The 22,081-nt window shown below is 41.2% G+C and overlaps 1 long non-coding RNA gene across 1 annotated transcript; it reads left to right on the top strand.

The window, feature by feature from the left end:
- LOC109836036 lies at window positions 2,109-3,316 on the top strand. Its single transcript, XR_002245795.1, has 3 exons — window positions 2,109-2,202; window positions 2,456-2,693; window positions 2,778-3,316. It is a non-coding gene; the product is annotated as an uncharacterized LOC109836036 (long non-coding RNA).

Here is a 22,081-nt window from a genome sequence, read left to right as displayed (position 1 = left end):
TGAACTTGAGGAATAAATTATAAGAGAAAGATACAGTATTACCTCTAGGGCACCAAAACCCTAAAACTCGTCTCACCAAAAATCTCCAACACCCGCGGAGAAACCAACACCATACTCTTGACGGCGTCATCATTCGGAAGACTACAGCTTTTGAATCACTGCAATCAGACAATCGAGGTATCCGAAATCTCACTTTCACTCTCTCTATCTCTTTTTTTCTCTCTCTCCTCACTTTTTCTCTCTCGGGTTACTGTTCACAATTTACTATATCACCAAAAAAATTACAGGTTTCTCATGAATAGAATTCCTTTATAAAGGAGTTTTATTTTCAGGTCCTCCAAACCTATTCTTATTACAACTAGATCCTCCAAATCCTTTTCTAGATAGAATTTTAATTCATGTGAGCCTTATCTTGGTCTGAATCCACAACAAGTACCACCGGTTTTGTTTGATTGCGGTTAAGTACTTTAAAGTTTCCACTTTTAAAATATGAGAATAAATATATGAGTTTTATTTTTCTTGGAATTGACAATAGGATATTTACACAGATGTAATTTCATACACGATGAGCTTTATTTTTATTTTATTTTTATTTTATTTTTATTTTATTTTTATTTTTATTTTGTTTCTTTATATGAAATTTTCATAATTAAATTTTTTGTTTCTTTCTCCTCTTTCTGTCTAAAACAACCAATATGTCATCTTTATTCTTTGAAATAGTGGCAAAGAATCTATAGTCATTTCAAGATCTGCATGTTTCATTCTTGCAGGATGTTCTACAAAGTGGAAAATTTATTTAATGTTGTACTTGGTGTCTTCATATATATATGTAGAGGTCTTATCCATTAAATGACAGGTATCCCATTCTTACTTTTTGTGCTTCCAACGGCCATTTCTTTGCATGTAGAAGCATAATATTTTTTATAGGTTTTTAGTGGAAAAGATCAAGCATTTATGCTTCCGTTTCAGAAATATTGCGGATGTTGAAGGATCTGTTTCTGAAATGTACATACTTTAATGTCTTCATTTTAGGTCGAATTTGTAGACCTCAAAATCTTTAGCATCGTATGCCAAGTAAAACTTTTAGAGAAAATTGTGTCCAGGCCCCAAAAAAATAAAGGGGATGTGACCCAACCTCTCAATGTTTTTCCCTTGCTTTTTAACCCCAAAAACAAAAAAAAAATGTTTTTCACACTCTCCTATAAAATCATCCCAAAACATTCCGAAAATACTTATTCCCTTATCTTCTTCTCCTCCTCCTCTGTGGCTTTCTCCTCCTCCAGTCAATCTCCTCGCCCTCCTCCCCCTCCCCCTGCCCCTCCCAGTGACTGGGACCTCACCCGCCTCTCCATCCAGCAGGTCATCGTCGACTCCATCGCCTCCCACCGCCTCCCCGTCGACCACCGTCGCGGCGTCCCCTCGCGAAGCTGTCGACGAACCCGCTAATCATAGGTTGTTGGCATCAAAATCAGCAGTCTCTATGTTGGATTCTAAAATAACCAGCAGAAAAAAATTCAAAAGTTTGTGTAGTATGCCAATTGTTCAGTCTCCTCTCCAAAGATCTACTTCTCAGAAGTTTAATAAGGTTGCTACAAGCGCCATGTCAAGTGAAAGTGACAAAGGGGATGCGGCAGGTTTGGCTATTGATTTAAGAGGTATAATATCTGTTGTAGCCTGTAGGTTTATTTGCATTCATTTTGCATCAATTCTTGTTGTGTTGTTTGGTAAATAACATAAATCTGCTATTCTCTTTGACAATTTTTATTTTTTTAATAATAAATTAATACTATCTTGACTTTGATTTAGTTCTTTATTTGCCCTTGCTTTGTTGCCTTCATCTATTTTATTTTCAGGCACAAGCAACGAATGTCCTGTCTATCACAAACTCTTCTATAATTTTTTGAGACCATGAATATGATAGTGTTCTGAGACCACAACTATATATATATACTATGTCCGTGCCATAAATTTTTCTACTTGACTTATGTTATGTTCATTGCTATTATTATGTTATGCATACCTGCATGAATTTTCTTTCTCAGCTCAATCACATATTGACAAAATGATGTTTGCGTTCTAACTCCTCCCTCACGTAAAAGAGCATTTATTGCGGGAGTTGCTGATGACAATGGGTATGGTTGGGCAATTACAAAGGCTCTTGCTGCTGCAGGTGCTGAAATTCTTGTTGAAGCATGGGTTCCTGTATGTGAATCTGCACTTATAATCCTATTGTCTATTGGTCATATAGCATAATTGAGGTTTTACCAGTTTATAACAATAGATGTTTTATTCCTCATGGCGTTGAACATTTTTGAGACAACCCTACGACGTGGGAAATTTGATAAATCACGCGTGTGTACACAATAGTTTACATTCATTATACTTTATTTGTATTCCCTGTAATCAAATTTTAGAATTTATTAACTGAACAAAAGATGTGCATTGGTGCGTGCAGGTTACCAAATGGATCTCTGATGGAAATTACTAAAGTATATCCTCTAGATACTGTTTATGATACTTTTGATTATTGGTTCTTATTTCAACTGCTTATAAACATCTATAGTTAGAGAATTTGCCACTTTGACGAGTCAACAATATCATAGTGGTTTCCCCTTATCAGGAAGTAGCTGAGACTGGAAAACGACTTTGGAAGCATCGACATCCTTGTGCATTCTCTTGCCAATGGACCTGAGGTACTCTTTTTGTTTGGACTTACCTATCTCAACTATACACTTGATTTTTGTTGGTCAGTTTGATGAAATAGTTTTTATAAACAGGTGACTAAACCATTGCATAAAAAACTACTTACAGGCAAGTATTGAAATTCAAGCATTCTTTATTCCTATGCTTTGAGAAGTTCATTTCCCATTCTGACGTAGGTGTATTCAAAAAATCTTCAGTAGCTCGTTATGGGTTGCATAACATAGTACATGCCCATTGGCTACTCTGATATAGCTGTAGGCCAGCTTTTGTGTGGAAGAACACCCATATTTAAATGTTTGTTTTGATGCAGGAACATTTCAAAATTTTGTTCATTGTAAAATTACACAGGCTGTGGAAGTTCTCTCTTCTTCCATAATTTTGTATGTGTGTGAGTGCTGGTGGTTTTCCTGAGCTTAAAGAAACAACATTTAGATTTGTGATGGGGTCTATCTGCATGTAGTTGTACTGGTTTGTGATTATTTTTGTGATGTTAAGAGATTGATGTAAGATGATGCTGTTATTTTATTTATTGTTCTATAGGATGAAAGGTTACCGGGGAGGAAAGAGAACCGTGGTTTGGTTGTACTTTGATCAAAATGGAATGAAATGTATTGTGTCTATTTAGTGATCAATTTTGGTATAATTTATTACGATTGTATGTGAAATGTATTATGGCTATCATGTGAATATGTACAAGTTCATTCAAATTACTTGATGTACATAATAAACTAAAGATTATATATAAATTATGTCTATCAAAACCTGAATATTATGGTACATAATATGTACATAATCTTAAGGTTATTGTGTGCATAATATATACAGATTATGTGCATAATCTTCAAGTTACCATACACTATTAAATCTCATAATATGTTAACTTTCACTTGTTTGTGGAAAATTTGCAGTAAAAAAAATGAAAGAAAATTAATTTGTATTCCTTTAATCTCAGTTACAATTGGATTTCCTGATTACAAAAGAGAAGAGAATGATCTGGATTCTCTCATTTGTTTATTTCTGGGTTCTTTACGGTGGCGATGGAGTGCCTCCTTCGAATGCTTGCGTCGAATTTGCTCCCCGTTGACGATCCGATGTCTTGTTTCACTGGAACGTGGTCTTCTCCTCACGATTTGACGTTGTGGAGAACTCTGAACGAGTTTAAAACTCTATGAAAGAGTTGATTTAACCGAAAGTCGGTTATAAGCCAAGGATGAAGAAGATCTTGTTGCTGATCTCCAAAGCTCCAACCGAAGGATGAAGGATCCTCTTTTCGCTGTCAAGAAGTTCCAACAGACCGACCCTGAACTGAATTGATTTTTAGTTATTTATAGGGAATTAAGGGGTGTAATCACCTCCTTAATTCGCTCCTAAGTGGGGCTAATGGGATGTAACCGCCTCTTAAATCACTCCTGAGTGGAGTTATGATCCCCTCAGATCGTGGGAAACGGTTTTGGAACCGTTCAGCTGTGTTTGAACGAGTCAAACGCAGGCCCGCGTTCTGGTGTGAATTCTGCGTTTAAACGCAATGTCTGGAAGCTTGAACGTAGTGTCTGAAAGCTCAGACGCAGCGGCTGGAAGCTGTGTTGGCATCTTATTGGAAGCTGCATTTGGCTGCTTGGAAGCTGCGTTTGGCAACGTTGGAAGCTGCGTTTGGCAGCGGATGGAAGCCGCGTTTGGCAGCGGATAGAAGCCTGCGTTGGCATCTTGTTGGAAGCTGCGTTTGGCGGCTTGGAAGCTGCGTTTGGCAGCGGATGGAAGCTGCGTTTGGCAGCGGATAGAAGCTGCGTTGGTTGCGTTTGGCAGCGGATCTGAGCTGCGTTTGTAGCGATTTGGAAGCTGCGTTGGCAGCATTGGGAGCTGCGTTTGAGCTACGTTTGCAGCGATTTGGAAGTTGTGTCTGAGCTGCGTTCGTGGCTATGAACATGAGCTATGTTTGCAGCTTTTAGAGCTGCGTTTGAGCTGCGTTCATGGCTATGAACGCGGCGCATCTTGATGCTGGTACGCGGGGAGGACTTCCACGTCTTGTTTTGAAGAGGCCGTCGATTTGTAGTCTCTTTCTGTCGAAGTGTTGCAAAGATCGTTATTTTTTAATCTTTACTTTAGCTCTCTGATATGTTAGAGTCGTCAGATTGTAACTCCCGATGTTGATTGTGGAGGCTGTTGATTAGAGCTTTCATCAATTGTTGTGAAGGTCGTCAGATTATAACATTCATCGATCTACGTGAAAGTCTTCAAATTGTAGCCTTCTGGAAGTCGTCAGATTGTAACTTCCAACATCGGTGTTTGATGGGGATCAGCTATCTATTGTGATTTTTAGACAGCCTACACCGAGTCTATAAGCTTTTTAACCTCTGACTCAATTGCTTCCATGATCTCTGGACGAAACTTACGTTGCTATTGTTTGACGGGTTTTGCATCCGAATCAATATTGAGACGGTGCATGGCTACTTTCGGGTCAAGACCATGCATGTCTTTGTAATTCCAAGCAAAGACATCTATATATTCTCTAATGAGAGATATAAGGTCCTCTTTCTCGGATGGTGATTGAAGGGATTTGCCACGTAGGACCTGTGTGAAGGTATGCGCCATAATCCTACTTCTGGAATGTGGGGGTAGACCCTGCATTTTGAACTTGAGATGTGGGTCTCACCCTTGCATGTTGAATTTGGAACATGGGTGTGACCTCGACGTTTGGTTTTTGCATCGCGGGTCTGACCTCAACGTTTTGACTTAAGACATGGAAGTGGCTTCCGTGCATTTTTGGCTAAGTCTTTGAGACTTGTCTTTGGCTCATCTGTTTTAAGTCTCGGCTCACATCCATTAAGCTGATGGACCTGCAAACGTGCATAGGATTTTTGGGAAACCTTCAGCCATCAACGGATTTGATAAGCCTTTACCGACTACCGTTTGAGTCGGACTAGCATGTGGATTGTCTAAGTCCGTTCCACATGTACCGTTGTGCTAAGAGAATGAATCCTCTTAGACTTGATGCTATGATTTTGAATACTTAGACTTTATTATTTTTATGGAAAAAGACTAACCGGCAACGCGTGTTAGGCGTAGGCTTATCTCTAATTAGGGATCGAGATAAAATCCCCCATGCGTGTAAGACATGGATTTTTGGTGCTACGATGTTGAATACGTAGACTTTGCCACTGTTTCTTCCTGTGTTATATTTTCACTTGAAACACTGAAAGAAAATTAGAAGTGCCAGAGGTGTAGTATTAACTTGGCGTGAATTTTCACTTAGAGTGAAATTCAGAAACTTTCTTTATTATCACTGGGATAATTTCAGAAAATCTCTAATCCACTGGGGATTTTATAATGAAACCTTGTTATTCTTATTGAAAAAGGATTAACAAGTTCATTGGGGGGTTTTACTGTTAGAGGTGTGATGTTAACCTAATAGTATTTTTATAGACCTATCGCTCCATTGACAAGAGTCGATAAGTGGAAGTGTTATGACCGGAGCAACTTTGAGGACCTATCGCTCTATTGACGAGAGTCGATAAGTTGATTTTGTCAGAGGTGTTTGATATTAACGTGACAAGAGAATGTTGCGATCGGAGCAACTTTGTGGACTTATCATCCTATTGATGAGGATTGATAAGTGGGTTTTTGTCAGAGGTGTGATGTTAACGTGACAAGATTGTATTGCGATCGAAGAAACTTTGAGGACCTATCGCTCTATTGACGAGAGTCGATAAGTTGATTTTGTCAGAGGTGTTTGATATTAACGTGAAAAGATTTGTGTTGCGATTGGAGAAACTTTGAGGACCTATCGCTCTATTGACGAGAGTCGATAAGTTGATTTTGTCAGAGGTGTTTGATATTAACGTGACAAGACTTGTGTTGCGATTGGAGCAACTTTGAGGACCTATCGCTCTATTGACGAGAGTCGATAAGTTGATTTTGTCAGAGGTGTTTGATATTAACGTGACAAGATTTGTGTTGCGATTGGAGCAACTTTGAGGACTTATCATCCTATCGAAGAGGATTGATAAGTTAATTTGTCAGAGGTTTAAGGTATGATGTTAACATGACGGGAATTTGTTCTTGTGACTTGCACAAGATTTTAGGAATTAGCGTCTCGCTGGGGAGACTTGCTAGGTGAGTTTATCATCAGAAGCGATAGTATTTTGAAGACTTAGTGTCTTGCTGGGGAAGATTGCGATTTGAGCAATTTTGAGGACCTATCATCTTATTGAAGAGGAGTGATAGGTTGATTGTCAGAGGTGTATTGTTAACGTGACAAATTGGGAGTGATGCAAGCTGCATTCATACTCTGTGGGGTGATGATCGTCAGAAGTGTAATGTTAACTTGACGATGTGAAAGATTTATTACTCTTAATCCAATGGATTCCAAGTAACCAACCCCCAGTCTTGATTAAGACTTAGCAGGGGAATAAAAAGAGGTAGACAAGGCACATCACCTAGTGGGGCACTATCCATGAAGTCGGAATAGAGGTACATCACCTGGTAGGCCATTATCTGATGAGTTTGACTATCAGAGGTAACTGTTAACGTGATAGTTTTGTGGACCCGCCATCCTACTTGAAGAGGATTGGTGGGGGAATTTGGAGGAAAAGGACTATCAGAGATGATGGTTAACATGATAGTATTGGTGGACCCGCCATCCTACTTGAAGAGGATTTGTGGGGGAATTTGGAGGAAAATGACTATCAGAGGTGACGGTTAACGTGATAGTTTTGGTGGACCCGCCATCCTACTTAAAGAGGATTGGTGGGAGAATTTGGAGGAAAAGGACCATCAGAGGTGACGGTTAACGTGATAGTTTTGGTGGTCCCGCCATCCTACTTGAAGAGGATTGGTGGGGGACCATCCTATTGAAGAGGATTAGCTTCAGTGATCGTAGTATCTTCCGGTTCTGACTGGGAAGAGTGAGCTTGGTCCGATTGCTCAGGTGAATGTTGGGCTTGGTCCGATTGCTCAGGTTGATCCTGCCTACTTTGTTCTTCAGCTTTGATCCTGGTAATAATCTTTTGAGCCTGTTTGCCTTGAGAGATTAGTTGTCTCTAAGAACGGCATTCTGCAACCCTCATTTGTGCTAGAAGGTTGGTCTGTAAGTTGTGTCGACAGGTCTCTACTAAGGTAGACTGTGTCATACCTGTCGGGCATCGAAGAGCCATGCTTCGGAACCTCTTGACGAAAGCTTTGACGGACTCCCTCTTCTTTTGCTTAGTGGCGAGGAGGTATGGATGTAGACTTCTGTATCCTCTTCAAAGAATCTTGACAGGAAGAGTCTCTCTAAATCTGTCCATTTTTGGATACATCCAGTAGGCAATTTTCTGAACCATTCAAAAGCAACTCCCTTGAGGGTGCTAATGAACAATCGAGCCAGTATGGCATCATTTGATATCACATTCCCAGTCTGTGACTTAAAATGATAGATATGTTGGTTCAGTGATCCCGTGCCGTCAAAAGTTTGTAGCGTCGGGACTTCAAATTTTGGAGGATAAGGGGCTGCATCCATTCAGCCCAGGATAGGGTCTGAACTCCCTCGTCTTGGAGCGTCACTTTGGTTGGCAATGATATTAAGGCGGGCTTCCAATTCTTCCATTTTGACAGACTGGAGATTCTGCTCGTTCTTCGTCTCTCTTCCTTCATCAGAGGAAGATTCTAGGTTGTGGGCTTCTTGGTCAGAAGCCGTGTCATCAACCACTTTTCTCTTCCCTTCGCTTGTGTGAGGTCGGGATGAAGACGTTTTTCCTCTCCGGGAAGATTCTTGCCTGGGTGGCGAATATGTCTTTTAAGATTTGGCCTTGTATGCGACGAGTTGAGTCAATAGGGCCATGAGTTCATTGATGGTCTTCTGCTGTGATTTGAGCATGACGTCTTGCTCAGTAACCCTCTTTGAAAGATCTTCAGAATGTTCTGCCATGTGGGTGAAGCTCTCATGCCCAATGAAAGAGCTTGATGATTGAGACTCCGCAATGGCTGAGTGTTCATCATCGGAATTAGTTCCTGTTGCTAATCTCCGATAGTTGACAGGGGGAATGGCTCCTGTTCACGTCCGAGTGCGTTGGTAGATTCCTTCAAACTCGTTAGTGATTTCTCTAACGGTCAGTGAACGACTTATCTCAGAGTCGTCAGAACTAGGACCTGAGGCTTTCCCTCTGCTGATCACATTGATAGTGACCCCAGGATATTCAGTCTCTGGAGACTTCTTCCTGTGAGAACGTCGTTGTTGGTTGGGCAAAGCAACGTTCGTAAATTGGTCGAACACCAACAGTTTGGCTGCATATGAGCAGCATTGACATCTCGAGAGGACCGTAGGAATCAGTCGTTCACATTGGAATGAACGACTGATTTGTTGCATCGGTCTTTCTCTCGATATGAACTTTCTTAAATCTGTTGTGAAGATTCGAGGAGAACTACTCACTGATCGTGAGGTTTGAATTGGAACCCCCAGTCCATGATTGGACAGGACTGGCTCTTGGTGAACATGGATCTGATTGAGATGCCTTGAATCCATGAACTTCTTATATCCGCCCATCAACCTAGTCGCGCTACGCAGAGTATTCGGGGGTCTCGCTGACCGGTCAGCGAGCCGGGGGTCCAGTGGGCGACGCGCCCCTAGCCAGGGGGTCCGGGGGGATGGAATACCCCCCGACGGGGTTCGGGGCAGCGCCCTGAAAATTCACGGTATACACCATGTTCGATATTGAATTTCGACATCCGAACGCATGCCTGAGCTCCAGGTGTTGTTGGTGAAACACAGTTCTGAGGGCTGCGTTCAGTCTTATTCACACATAGCCTATGTTTGGGCTCATGGACGCGAGGCTTGCGTTCTGAAGCAGAAACGCAGAGCACATGGTTGCGTTTAGGCTCACAAACACGAAGCTCGTGTTGACTTGAGGATCGGCATTCTCGGAGATGTGCTCGTCGTAAGGATCTCCTCCTCCGTCGATCGGCATTCTTCTTAGCCTGCTTGAAGGCCTTTGTCGCCTCAATTGGCATCTTTCAACCCGATACCCGTCGTCTTGGCGCAGGTTTGGCTGAAGCTGAGCCCACTCCATCGGGGGAGGGGCTGTCCGAGCAGTCTTCCTTAGGCGGTTCGGCTGCAATTGGAGCAGTTGGAGCTTTAGTCTCTTTGAAGACTTTGTGGATCTTGCGTATAGCCTTGGGGCTAAGGGATCCGGAGGAGAGGGCTTCCTCATACTTGGCTTGATCGAACTCTATGACGAGAGTTTCAACCGTGGCTCCAGTGAGATGAACATCGGATTGCGCCACCACTTCTTCGTCAGAGAAGTTTGTCCCCAGCGGAGTCGCCATCTTTTGTTTATGGAAAATTTGTAGTAAAAGAAATGAAAGAAAATTAATTTGTATTCCTTTAATCTCAGTTACAATTGGATTTCCTGATTATAAAAGAGAAGAGAATGATCTGGATTCTCTTATTTGTTTAATTCTGGGTTCTTCATGGTGGCGATGGAGTGCCTCCTTCGAATGCTTGCGTCGAATTCGCTCCCCGTTGACGATCCGATGTCTTGTTTCACTGGAACGTGGTCTTCTCCTCACGATTTGACGTTATGGAGAACTCTGAACGAGTTTAAAACTCTATGAAAGAGTTGATTTAACCGAAAGTTGGTTATAAGCCAAGAATGAAGAAGATCTTGTTGCTGATCTCCAAAGCTCCAACCGAAGGATGAAGGATCCTCCAACCGACCGAACCCCTGAACTGAATTGATTTTTAGTTATTTATAGGGGATTAAGGGGTGTAACCACCTCCTTAATTCGCTCCTAAGTGGGGCTAATGGGATGTAACCGCCCCTTAAATCACTCCTGAGTGGAGTTGTGATCCCCTCAGATCGTGGGAAATGGTTTTGGAACCGTTCAGCTCATGTTTGAATGAGTCAAACGCAGGCCCGCGTTCTGGTGTGAATTCTGCGTTCAAACGCAGTGTCTGGAAGCTTGAACGCAGTGTCTGAAAGCTCAGACACAGCGGCTGGAAGCTGCGTTGGCATCTTGTTGGAAGTTGAGTTTGGCAGCTTGGAAGCTGCGTTTGGAAGCGTTGGAAGCTGCGTTTGGCAGCGGATGGAAGCTGTGTTTGGCAGCGGATAGAAGCTGCGTTGGCTGCGTTTGGCAGTGGATCTGAGCTGTGTTTGCAGCGATTTGGAAGCTGCGTTGGCAGCATTGGGAGCTGCGTTTGAGCTACATTTGCAGCGATTTGGAAGCTGCGTCTGAGCTGCGTTCGTGGCTATGAACATGAGCTGCGTTTGCAGCTTTTAGAGCTGCGTTTGAGCTGCGTTCGTGGCTATGAACACAACGCATCTTGATGCTGGTACGCGGGGAGGACTTCCACGTCTTGATTTGAAGAGACCGTCGATTTGTAGTCTCTTTTTGTCGAAGTGTTGCAAAGATCGTCATTTTGTAATCTTTACTTTAGCTCTATGATATGTGAGAGTCGTCAGATTGTAACTCTCGATGTTGATTGTGAAGGCTGTTAAAGTAGAGCTCTCATCGGTTGTCGTGAAGGTCGTCAGATTATAATATTCAGCGATCTACGTGAAAGTCTTTAAATTGTAGCCTTCTGGAAGTCGTCAGATTGTAACTTCCATCATCGGTGTTTGATGGGGATCAGCTATCTATTATAATTTTTAGACAGCCTACATCACTGTTACATGTTAACTTTTATAATAATATGTTAACTTTTATAATAATATGTTAACTTTTTTCATAACATGTTAACTGTCAGCTAAACATGTTAACTTTCATCATAATATGTTAACCTTCACTATTACATATTCACTTTCACCATAATATGTTAACTTTCTTCATAACATGATAATGTTCAGGTTTACATGCTAACATTCACGTGAACATGTTAACTATCAGCTGTATATGTTAACTTTCATCTGCATATGTTAACTTTCACGTGAACATGTTAACTATCAGCTGTATATGTTAACTTTCATCTGCATATGTTAACTTTCTTATGAACATGTTAACTTTCAAACTATCAGCTGTATATGTTAACTTTCATCTGCATATGTTAACTTTCTTATGAACATGTTAACTTTCAGCGTAATATATTAACATTTACTATTACATGCCAACCTTCTTTATAACATGATAACATGCAACTGAATATGTTAAGGGTTAAAGAATATGTTAACTTTCTTCGTAATATGTTAACTTTTTTCGTAATATGTTATTTATTCTTCGTAACATGTTAACTTTCAGCTGAACATGTTAACTTTCAGCTGAATATGTTAACTTTTAGCTGCAAGATTGTTTGAATGATATTGCTTAAATACATGATCTTACAGCTGTATGTTAACATATTCAACTGAAAGTTAACATGTTCAGCTGAAAGTTAATATGTTACGAAGAAAGTTAACATATTAAGATGAAAGTTAACATATTATGATGAAAGTTAACATATAATAATAAAAGTTAACATAATTTATGAAGAAAGTTAACATATTATTATGAAAGTTAACATGTAATAGTGAAAGTTGACATATTATGAGATTTAATAGTGTTTTGTAACTTAAAGATTATGTACATAATCTGTATATATTATGTACACAATAACCTCCAGATTTTGTACATATTATGTACCATAATATTCAGGTTTTGATACACATAATTTATATATAATCTTCACTTTATTATGCACATCAAGTTCTATTTGAATGAACTTGTACATATTCACATGACTGCCACAATACATTTCACATACAATCGTAATAAATAACACCAAAATTGATCACTAAATAGACACAATATATTTCATTAAACTTTGATCTAAGTACAACCAAACCATAAGAACACATAGTATAATCAACTGAACAATGAAACATGACACGTTATAAGCAATTCTAGAGAAACTACACAAGTATAAAGAGTACAAACAGTTACAATGAACAATGAAACATGACATGTGAATATGTTCTTGTTTATTCAACTTAAACTCTCCGGATTCCCCCTATTCTTTAACCCTTAACCTTACACCTGAACTCCTCCATCCACTGCAATAGGATAATGTATGTTGATGTCAAGTGAAAACCATGCAAATCCAACTTTCCTTCTGAATCAGACCACGTTAATTTCTCAAGCAAGACTGATGTGCCAGCCAATTCCTTAACCAGCAAAGCCTCCTCATCTTTCAATATTTCGAGTAGGTCATTCAGTGAAAGAGGAAGAGTCCCTAAATCCTTAACCATCGAAACTACACTAGGATAAGAAATCAACACGGAGTTGCAAGTTCGAACAGAATAACCAATCCCCAACACCCTCTTATTTCTAATCTAAGTAACCCTTTCCGCCAAATTTCCATAGTCACCATAACAAGAGAGCACCAAATTCACACAAACCGTATCAATTCCAATTTCAGCATCCTCCATTCTCCCAATCACCCTCCTCATCTCCTTAAACGACCCCAACCATCCATACCCTTGAATCATCACTCTATACTCGAACACTGATAGCTGAAACCCTAACTGACCCATTTCATCAAGCCCCTTCTCTGTATCCTCAATCCTCTAACCATACACTCAAACACCATTTTCCTAACAAAACCCTTATCTTTAATCCAACCACAGCATTCCAAAACAAATTCTTTCGATCCTCTACCTGACACAGCAACAACGAGGTCACAATAGAAATGGGCAATCTCCCTTTGAGAAGATAACCTCAAAACCGATTCAGAAATGAGCTCCCGGGCTTCGAGGGGGGTGGTTGTCAGATTCGAGCAAGGCGACCACCTCGACGACGAGCTTAGGGGTCCACTTAAACCGATGGGAAGTGCTAATTCTTCGATAAAACTACAAAGAAAGCAAGAAATCAATAAACTAATAAGAAATGAGTTATGGTTGAAATTTAATGGTGTGTTTGAGTACGAGGGGAATTATGGGGAGAGAGAAAGGGCAGGATATAGAGAGGAGGAGGGAGAGGGTTCGGAGGAGGAGAGGAGGCGATCAGAGTGCTTGGAGGTTGGCTTGCTTGATTTCTTCTTGTTGTTGCGGAGAGCGCAGAGGGGAGATGGAAATGGGAGGAGTTTGTATGAGACCATGGACGCCATTACTGCAGCCGAGGGGATTGTAGGCAGATGGGTCCCAGCCACAGAGTAGGAGGAGGAGAAGAAGAAGATAAGGGAATGGGTATTTTCGGAATGTTTTAGGATGATTTTCTGGAAGAGTGTAAAAAGGGGGCTGAACACACTTTTTTTGTTTTTGGGGTTAAAAAGCAATGGAAAAATATTGAGGGGCTGGGTCACATCCCCTTTATCTTTTTTGGAGCCTAGACACAATTTTCCCAAACTTTTAAGTTATAAATTTAATTAATTAACTATTTAATCATTAGTCTGTGAATGACTTTTAAAGTTCACAAAGTTTATCTCAATGGGTGACAACGGGATCAAACCGGATCTAGAAAAGATTCATATGTTAATCATGTTGCTAATTCATATGGAAGTGTATATTGAAAATATTTAAAAAGAGTATGCATTGGACTTAAAGAGAAAGCTATAGATAATTCCTGATAGCTTAAATATTTTGGTAAGCTCGGTCCATGATAATTGTTTATAGTATCAATATAGGACCCTAAGAGTAGTAGATCGAGAAGACATATGTGCAAAAGCTTTGATTAGAAACTAAAAAGTCATTACCGCATAATGGGTCTATGGGGACAGTTTATAACCGTCCCACTAGACAACAAAACCGTCCTCATAGGCCTATGGGAACGGTTACTCATCCGATATCATTGCTGCCGTAGCCTTTGGTCTAACGCGACGGTTCATGATTAAAGTAGTGTGGTTCGGGAACTATCATGAACTATTCGTGTTTATAACATTTAGGGACTGTTTAACTATTTGGACGGTTCTTATTTTGGCATATGGTAACGGTTATGTGGCAACGGGAACGGTTATAGTTTTAAGCTACCGTGACGCATATGCACCAAGGAAGACGGTTTCGAGTTTGACCTATGAAGATATGGGAACGGTTATACATAGCGAATGGAAACTTTGACCGATCAAGATATAGGAACGGTTATATATAGCAAAGGGGACGGTTTTTAAATGTCAAGATATGAGAACAGTTATATATAGCAAAGGGGACGGGTTTTAATTTTGACCGATCAACGCAAATCATTCAGATATCACACATTTTTTAGACCAGCAGTTTCAAAATTAAAAAAGAACAAAACAAAACAAAAACTCCATGATTTATTCCTTCTCGTGTTACAAACAAAGAAATAAAACTCTAAAATTTATAAGCAAACAACCAAACATATAGTACAAGTTTTTTCTTTTGTCCGAAGTACATGACTAAATTTCCTCTTTCATTAAAACAAAAAATGTCCTCTATTTAACTAAAAGGTCTCCATAAATTGTCAGGATAGAGCTAATCCCATAGTAAGTGAAAAGCACGCACGGATTAACCTGTTTTAGCCACCATCAATTTTCCTGCATAAATTTAGATAAAAAAATAAAAATGAGATTATATTCATTGCAAGATTCTGTCACTTGAATGTATGCTTTAAAATTTCAATTAGCGCATACCAACATAGCATCTAGTAATTTCAAGCAATCAATTAAAATAATTAAATCATATTACAAGGGGGAAAGGACAACAAATCAAAAATAGCCAAGGGAACAATAATCAGCAAAAGGCACTTACCACTTTCAGTTATGGTCTTGACAACATTGTATCTATTTGACACAATAACCAACAGCAATAGCTAAATTAAACACCAAAAGCAACAAGGAAAATTGTTTACCTTGTAAAAGAGCGAACTACTTTCGTTTTCATACCTTCAAAGAAGGTTGTTTTCCATTATTTGCCAAAACTGTATTGTAATGATCTAGCTGCAGGTAGGCAACAAAGTAAAACATCAGATTCTTAGGCAAATGACTGGAGAAAAGAAATAATCATAGTAATGCTAAGGGATGACTGTATATCTAGAAGACAAAACATATCAAGGGTTAACACACACAAAGATCATGCATACCCCCACACACATGTAAAAGCTGTCGCGCGCCTATGCGGAAGCGTTGTACGCACACACAACGAACTTGTGATCACGGAAGAAGAAAGCCACACTCTTGCACAAATCAAGCCAATTACGACAAATCAAACCAAACACAGAGATATACGTGGTTCGGCAACTTGCCTACGTCCACGGGGAGAGGATGGGGAGATTTCACTAATTCAAGGAGAGTACAAAGGATTACAAAACTCTCAAACTAACCCTCAACCAAAGATCTCACCTTGCTCACAATATCTCCCTCTCACAATGCTCAGAAGATTCCTCAATCTCTGATAAAAAACCCTAACAAATCGTTTCCCTATTTATATCAAAACAAAAACCCAATCAGAGTGCAAACAGGAAACCTGATTATGCAAAATACCCGTCGTAAGTCGACTTAACAGTCACCACAAGTCGACTTGGCAGAGAGAAAAACAGCAACTGGAGACCACTTCATAAGTCAACTTATCAGGCCTGATAAGTCAACTTGGCAGAACGAAAAATCATAACTCCAGTGCAGATCGTAAGTCGACTTGTGCACACTGACAAGTCGACTTACCATAAGTAGACTTAGCCTTGTGCATGAGTCGACTTATGCCAGAAAATCTGGTTTTTCTGATTTCTCCACAATTCTCCACCTCGGCGAATTTTGCCAAAACTAAGCCGACACCAAACCAAGAGCATTAATGTGTCGTCTCTCCAAATACGGCTGCACCACCATGGTTGCCTACGTACCCCCTCTCCCAATGGATCAAGCCACCCGTAGTTCATCCAAATGGCCGCCAACGGCCTCAACAATCACAAATATTCAACAAGTTTTTGCAATGATCAAACTTGTTGCTCGGAACCACTTTTGTGAGCATATCCGCTGGATTATCCTTCTTGTGGACCTTCACAATCTCCACATCGCCATCTTCAAGAACATCTCGAACGAAGTGATAACGAACATTAATGTGCTTCGTCCGCGCATGAAAAACCTGATTCTTCGCTAAATAGATAGCACTCATGCTATCACAATGAATAGTGACGGACCTCTGGGATATATCAAGTTCCTCCAAAAGTCCTCGAAGCCAAATAGCCTCCTTCACAGCCTCCGTAACTGCCATATACTCTGCCTCCATCGTAGACAAAGCCACCGTAGACTGTAAGGTGCATCTCCAACACACCGGCGCACGGGTCAAAGTGAACACATATCCCGTCGTAGACCGGCGCTTATCCAAATCCCCGGCATAATCCGAATCAACATAGCCAATGCATAGCTGCCCACCTGTAGTGTCCCGCTCATAAACCAAACCAACATTGAGCGTACCTAGAATATACCTCAAAATCCATCTCACGGCATCCCAATGACCCACTCCTGGATCGTGCATGTTTCTCGACACCATGCTCACTGCCTGTGATAAATCCGGCCTCGTACATACCATCACGTACATCAAGCTCCCAACTGCGCTCACATATGGAGTCTTCGACATCAACTCACGGTCTTCAACTGACTTCGATGAAAGGCCAGCTGAAAGCTTCAAATGGGCTCCCAACGGTACACAAACTGGCTTCGTATCCACGCTAACACGGAATCACTGTAGAACCTTCTTCAAATAAGCCACCTGTGTCAAACAAATCATGCCCTTCTTCTTGTCTCTGCCGATCTCCATCCCTAAAATGTGCTTCGCCTCGCCTAAGTCCTTCATCTCAAACTCATTCGAAAGCTGAACTTTCAACACATCTATAGCTGACCTGGAACTAGAGGCAACCAACATGTCATCGACATAAAGCAACAAATAAATGTACGCACCTCCTCTCAACTTGCGAAAATACACGTAAGGATCAAACTGACTCCGAGTGTACGAATGACCAAGCATAAAACCATCGAATCGCCTATACCACTGTCGAGGAGACTGCTTCAAACCGTATAGCGATTTCTTTAACCTGCAAACCAACTTAACTTTAACTGTAGTTCAGAATCCCAATGGCTGAGTCATATATATTTTTTCATCAAGATCACCATGAAGAAATGCCGTCTTCACATCCAACTGATCTAACTCTAATCCATACTGTGCCACCAAAGCTAGCAGAATCCGAATCGAAGAATGCTTCACCACCGGAGAGAAAACCTCATTATAGTCAATACCTTCCTCCTGTGCATAGCCCTTCGCAACCAACCTAGCCTTGAACCTCACTGGAGTGCCCTCAATGCCCTCCTTCTTCGTGTACACCCACTTGCACCCAATCGCCTTCCGCCCCTTTGGAAGCTCTACAAGCTCCCATGTATCGTTCTTGTGAAGAGACTCCATCTCCTCCTGCATAGCCACCTGCCACGAATCAGCCTCCGAACTCTGCTCGGCCTCTCTGAATGTAGTAGGTACCATCTCATCGATACTCTCCACCGGAAGTGCATATGCAACTGTGTCGGCATACCGTGCTGGCACCCGTATGTCTCTCCTCTGTCTCCGTGTCGCAATAGAATCCTGAACCTGAGCCGTTGGTCCCTGATCCTGCTCATGAGTACCCGTATCCTCCGCATCACCGTCGTGCTCGCCTGGCGTCACCTCAGTTGGCACTCTAATAGATACTGCACTATCTGGACTCTGTGGAGCTGCATCAATCTCCACCACCTACGATATCTCCTCTGTCGGGTCGCTCTCCACCTGATGAGAGCTGGGAAGCTTCAAGATAGAAGCCTCATCGAATGTGACGTCCCTACTCAACACAATCTTCTTATCAACTGGATCCCAAAGCTTGTATCCCTTGACACCACGCTTGAATCTTACAAATATGGCCTTCCTAGCTCGAGGTTCTAACTTATCAGTTTTAACATGATAATATGCAGGGTAACCAAATACCTTAAGCTGGTCATAGTCATGTGCTGTCTCTCCCGACCACATCTCCATAGGGGTCTTCCCCTCAATCGCAGATGAAGGCAACCTATTAATGAGGTGGCTCGCATAAGAAAGTGCCTCAGCCCAAAAGATCTTCTCTAAACCACTATGCGCCAATAAACATCGAATCTTCTTTAGCAAAGAACGATTTAACCTCTCTGCCACCCCATTCTGCTGCGGTGTATGACTAACTGTGAAGTGCCTTTCTATGCCCTCGTCTCGACATAGCTGCTGAAAGGGGTCTGAAGTATACTCGTCGCCGTTGTCGGATCGCAACGTCTTGATCTTTCTCCTAGTTTGCAGTTCCAAGCTCTTCTTCCACTCCACAAACAAATCTAGGACTTCACTCTTATGCTTCATGGTGTACACCCAACAACGCCTAGAATAGTCATCAACAAATATGACGAACCAATATCGACCACCAAGTGATACCGTCTTGGTGGGACCCCAAACATCTGTATGCACGTAGTCCAAGATGCCCCTCGTCCTATGAATGGCCGTCCCGAACTTCACATTCATCTTCTTGCCAAGAACACAGTGCTCACAGAACTCAATCTTTCTACTCTTGGCTCCCTTCAATAGCCCCTGCTTGCACAAAGCCTGCAGTGACTTCTCTCCTGTGTGCCCTAACCTGTAATGCCAAAGTCTGCTCATGTCCACCTCTGAAATAGCCGAAGCAACCTGGCCAATCTCGGTGCTCCCCTTCAGATAGTTTAAATTATGACTGCGGACTCCCTTCATCACCATCAAAGATCCCTTAGTAACCTTCACTACAGCATCCTCAAAGGTCACCCTGAATCCCTTCGCCTCCAAAGCCCCAACTGAGATAAGATTCTTCTTAAGTTGAGGAACGAATCTCACCTCCTTCAACTCACGGACTACTCCATCGTGCATCCGAATCCTCACAGTACCTATCCCACAAACGCCACAGGATTGATCATTTCCCATGACAACAACACCCCCATCGAGTCTCTCAAATGATGAGAACCAATCTCGCCTAGGAGTCACATGATAAGTAGCGCCAGAATCAAGCATCCACTCTGATGCATCCAAATGGTTCACCTCCGGAGTAATCAAAAGAGAAAAGCTCAAATCATCAGAATCATCGCCTTTCGCAACATTCACCTCATTGGCCTTCGGGCCCTTATTCTTGCTATTCTCCTTTTCTTTGACTTTCGGGCAGACTCTCTTCCAATGTCCCTGCTCTTTGCAGAATGCACATTGGTTCTTTCTAAGCTGGTGATGACCTCTTGACTTTGACCTCCCTCTATTTCCGCCTTTCTGATATGAGCTTCTACCTCTCGTCAACAAGGCCTCTCCTGAAATACTAGCGCGGGAAGTCTCCTTATCCTTCCTCCTCAAATCATAGTTCGTCAATGCGTTAGTCACTTCACTATAAGTGATAGAAGATCTCCCGTTCAGTAACGTAAGCACGAAGGTATCATACTCCTCATCCGGTAAGGAGCCCAAAAGAATAATAGCCTTGTACTCATCTGTGATCTTCTCATCCACGTTCGCTAAGTCCGACAACAACTTAGTATAGTTGTTCACATAAGCCGCAAGCGAGGTGCCTCTGGACATCTGAAATCTGAATAATCTTCGCAGCAAGTGCAACATATTCTCAACACTCTTCGTGAGATACTTGTTGTTGAGAATCTCCCACATCTTCATTGCAGGCGTCACCCCAATCACATCATATTTCAGTTCCTGTTCCAAACAGGACCTGATCACCCCGCAAGCATTTCGATTCATCTTTTCCTATATCGCCTCTTCATATTTAGGTGGCCTCACATCGACCATGATGGTCTCCTCCAGATTTTGAGCATTGAGCGCATCATGTACGTCACTCATCCACAAACCAAAATTGATCTTGCCGTCATATTTCACTACATTAATCTTAGTGTTCTGAAAACCCACTTGAACTGTGCATGTCATCTTGCTGCTTTCACCAACTTCTTCACCCATAATCACAAATTCCAAATTGTAGAGAAAGATCCAAACTGTAGGCTGTCTAAAAAATCACAATAGATAGCTGATCCCCATCAAACACCGATGATGGAAGTTACAATCTGACGACTTCCAGAAGGCTACAATTTGAAGACTTTCACGTTTGTCGCGCGCCTATGCGGAAGCCTTGCACGAATTCACAACGAACCTGTGATCACGAGTAGAAGAAAGACAAACTCTTGCACAAATCCAACCAATAAAGCCAAATCAATCCAAACACAGAGATATACGTGGTTCGGCAACTTGCCTACGTCCACGGGGAGAGGATGGGGAGATTTCACTAATTCAAGGAGAGTACAAAGTATTACAAAACTCCCAAACTAACCCTCAACCAAAGATCTCACTTTGCTCACAATATCTCACTCTCACAATGCTCAAAAGATTCCTCAATCTCTGATAAAAAACCCTAACAAATCGTTTCCCTATTTATATCAAAACAAAACCCCAATCAGACTGCAAATAGGAAACCTGCGTATGCAAAAAACCCGCTATAAGTCGACTTAACAGAGGGCGTAAGTCGAACTTGGCAAGAGAAAACAGCAACTGGAGACCACTTCATAAGTCGACTTATCAGGCCTGATAAGTCGACTTGGCAGAACGAAAAATCATAACCCAGTGCAGATCGTAATCGACTTGTGCACACTGACAAGTCGACTTACCATAAGTGACTTAGCCTTGTGCATGAGTCGACTTATGCCAGAAAATCTAGTTTTTCTGATTTCTCCACATAAGTGCACACATATACATACAGAAAGAGGGGTGGGATGTTTTGCCAGCGTTTCAGGAAAACAAACACTAAGAAGTGTAATAGTTTGGTCACACATAATATTAAGGTGCAGAATGCAGCACAAATTCAAGAAGCATATTAGAGAATTACAATAAATATGTTAAAGAGCTTTCATTGGGTATTGTTTATGCCAGACATAATATAATAGTCTGATGATCTCACGAAATGTAGCCTACAAGATACCATCATGTTTTGCATACTTATAAAGTTACAAACTAAGCAACTTACTACATGAAAGAAAGCATACTAAAAACCTATCATGCAACCTTAAACAAAGTAAAAAAATTATAAACCCATTTTCCAAGTGATATCATTGTGCCTTTAATTTTGACACTGCTCTTCCAGCTTTACTTTTGGAACCCGCGTGTCGCTCCCACTGACTAGGTGGTAGAGTTTAGCCCCTTGCAAGAGCCACAATGACATGAAACTCTGAGAAAGATAAAAATAAACTTATGCAATCAAACATCATATAATAATTTGTCTCCTTGAGCAAAATGAAACTGGTATTACATATTATAAAGTAGTAAAGCTTTGAGTATAGTGAAAGAAATTCATTTAATCTATTATACATGAAACCATTTTAACTGATTCTCCCTCATTTTATTCTCAATAGGAGCAACCTTTAATATTCTACACATGCGCGCTCATTCCTTATCCAACCTTTTATTCAGACGAGAAAACTAAGGTTATTCTTTATTCCATATGTTCCAAACTT

Source organism: Asparagus officinalis, chromosome 4 (assembly GCF_001876935.1).
Source record: "Asparagus officinalis chromosome 4, Aspof.V1, whole genome shotgun sequence".
Classification (NCBI taxonomy): domain Eukaryota; kingdom Viridiplantae; phylum Streptophyta; class Magnoliopsida; order Asparagales; family Asparagaceae; genus Asparagus; species Asparagus officinalis.
Note: the sequence above shows the minus strand (reverse complement) of the source record. Positions and strands in the feature narration are given on the sequence as shown.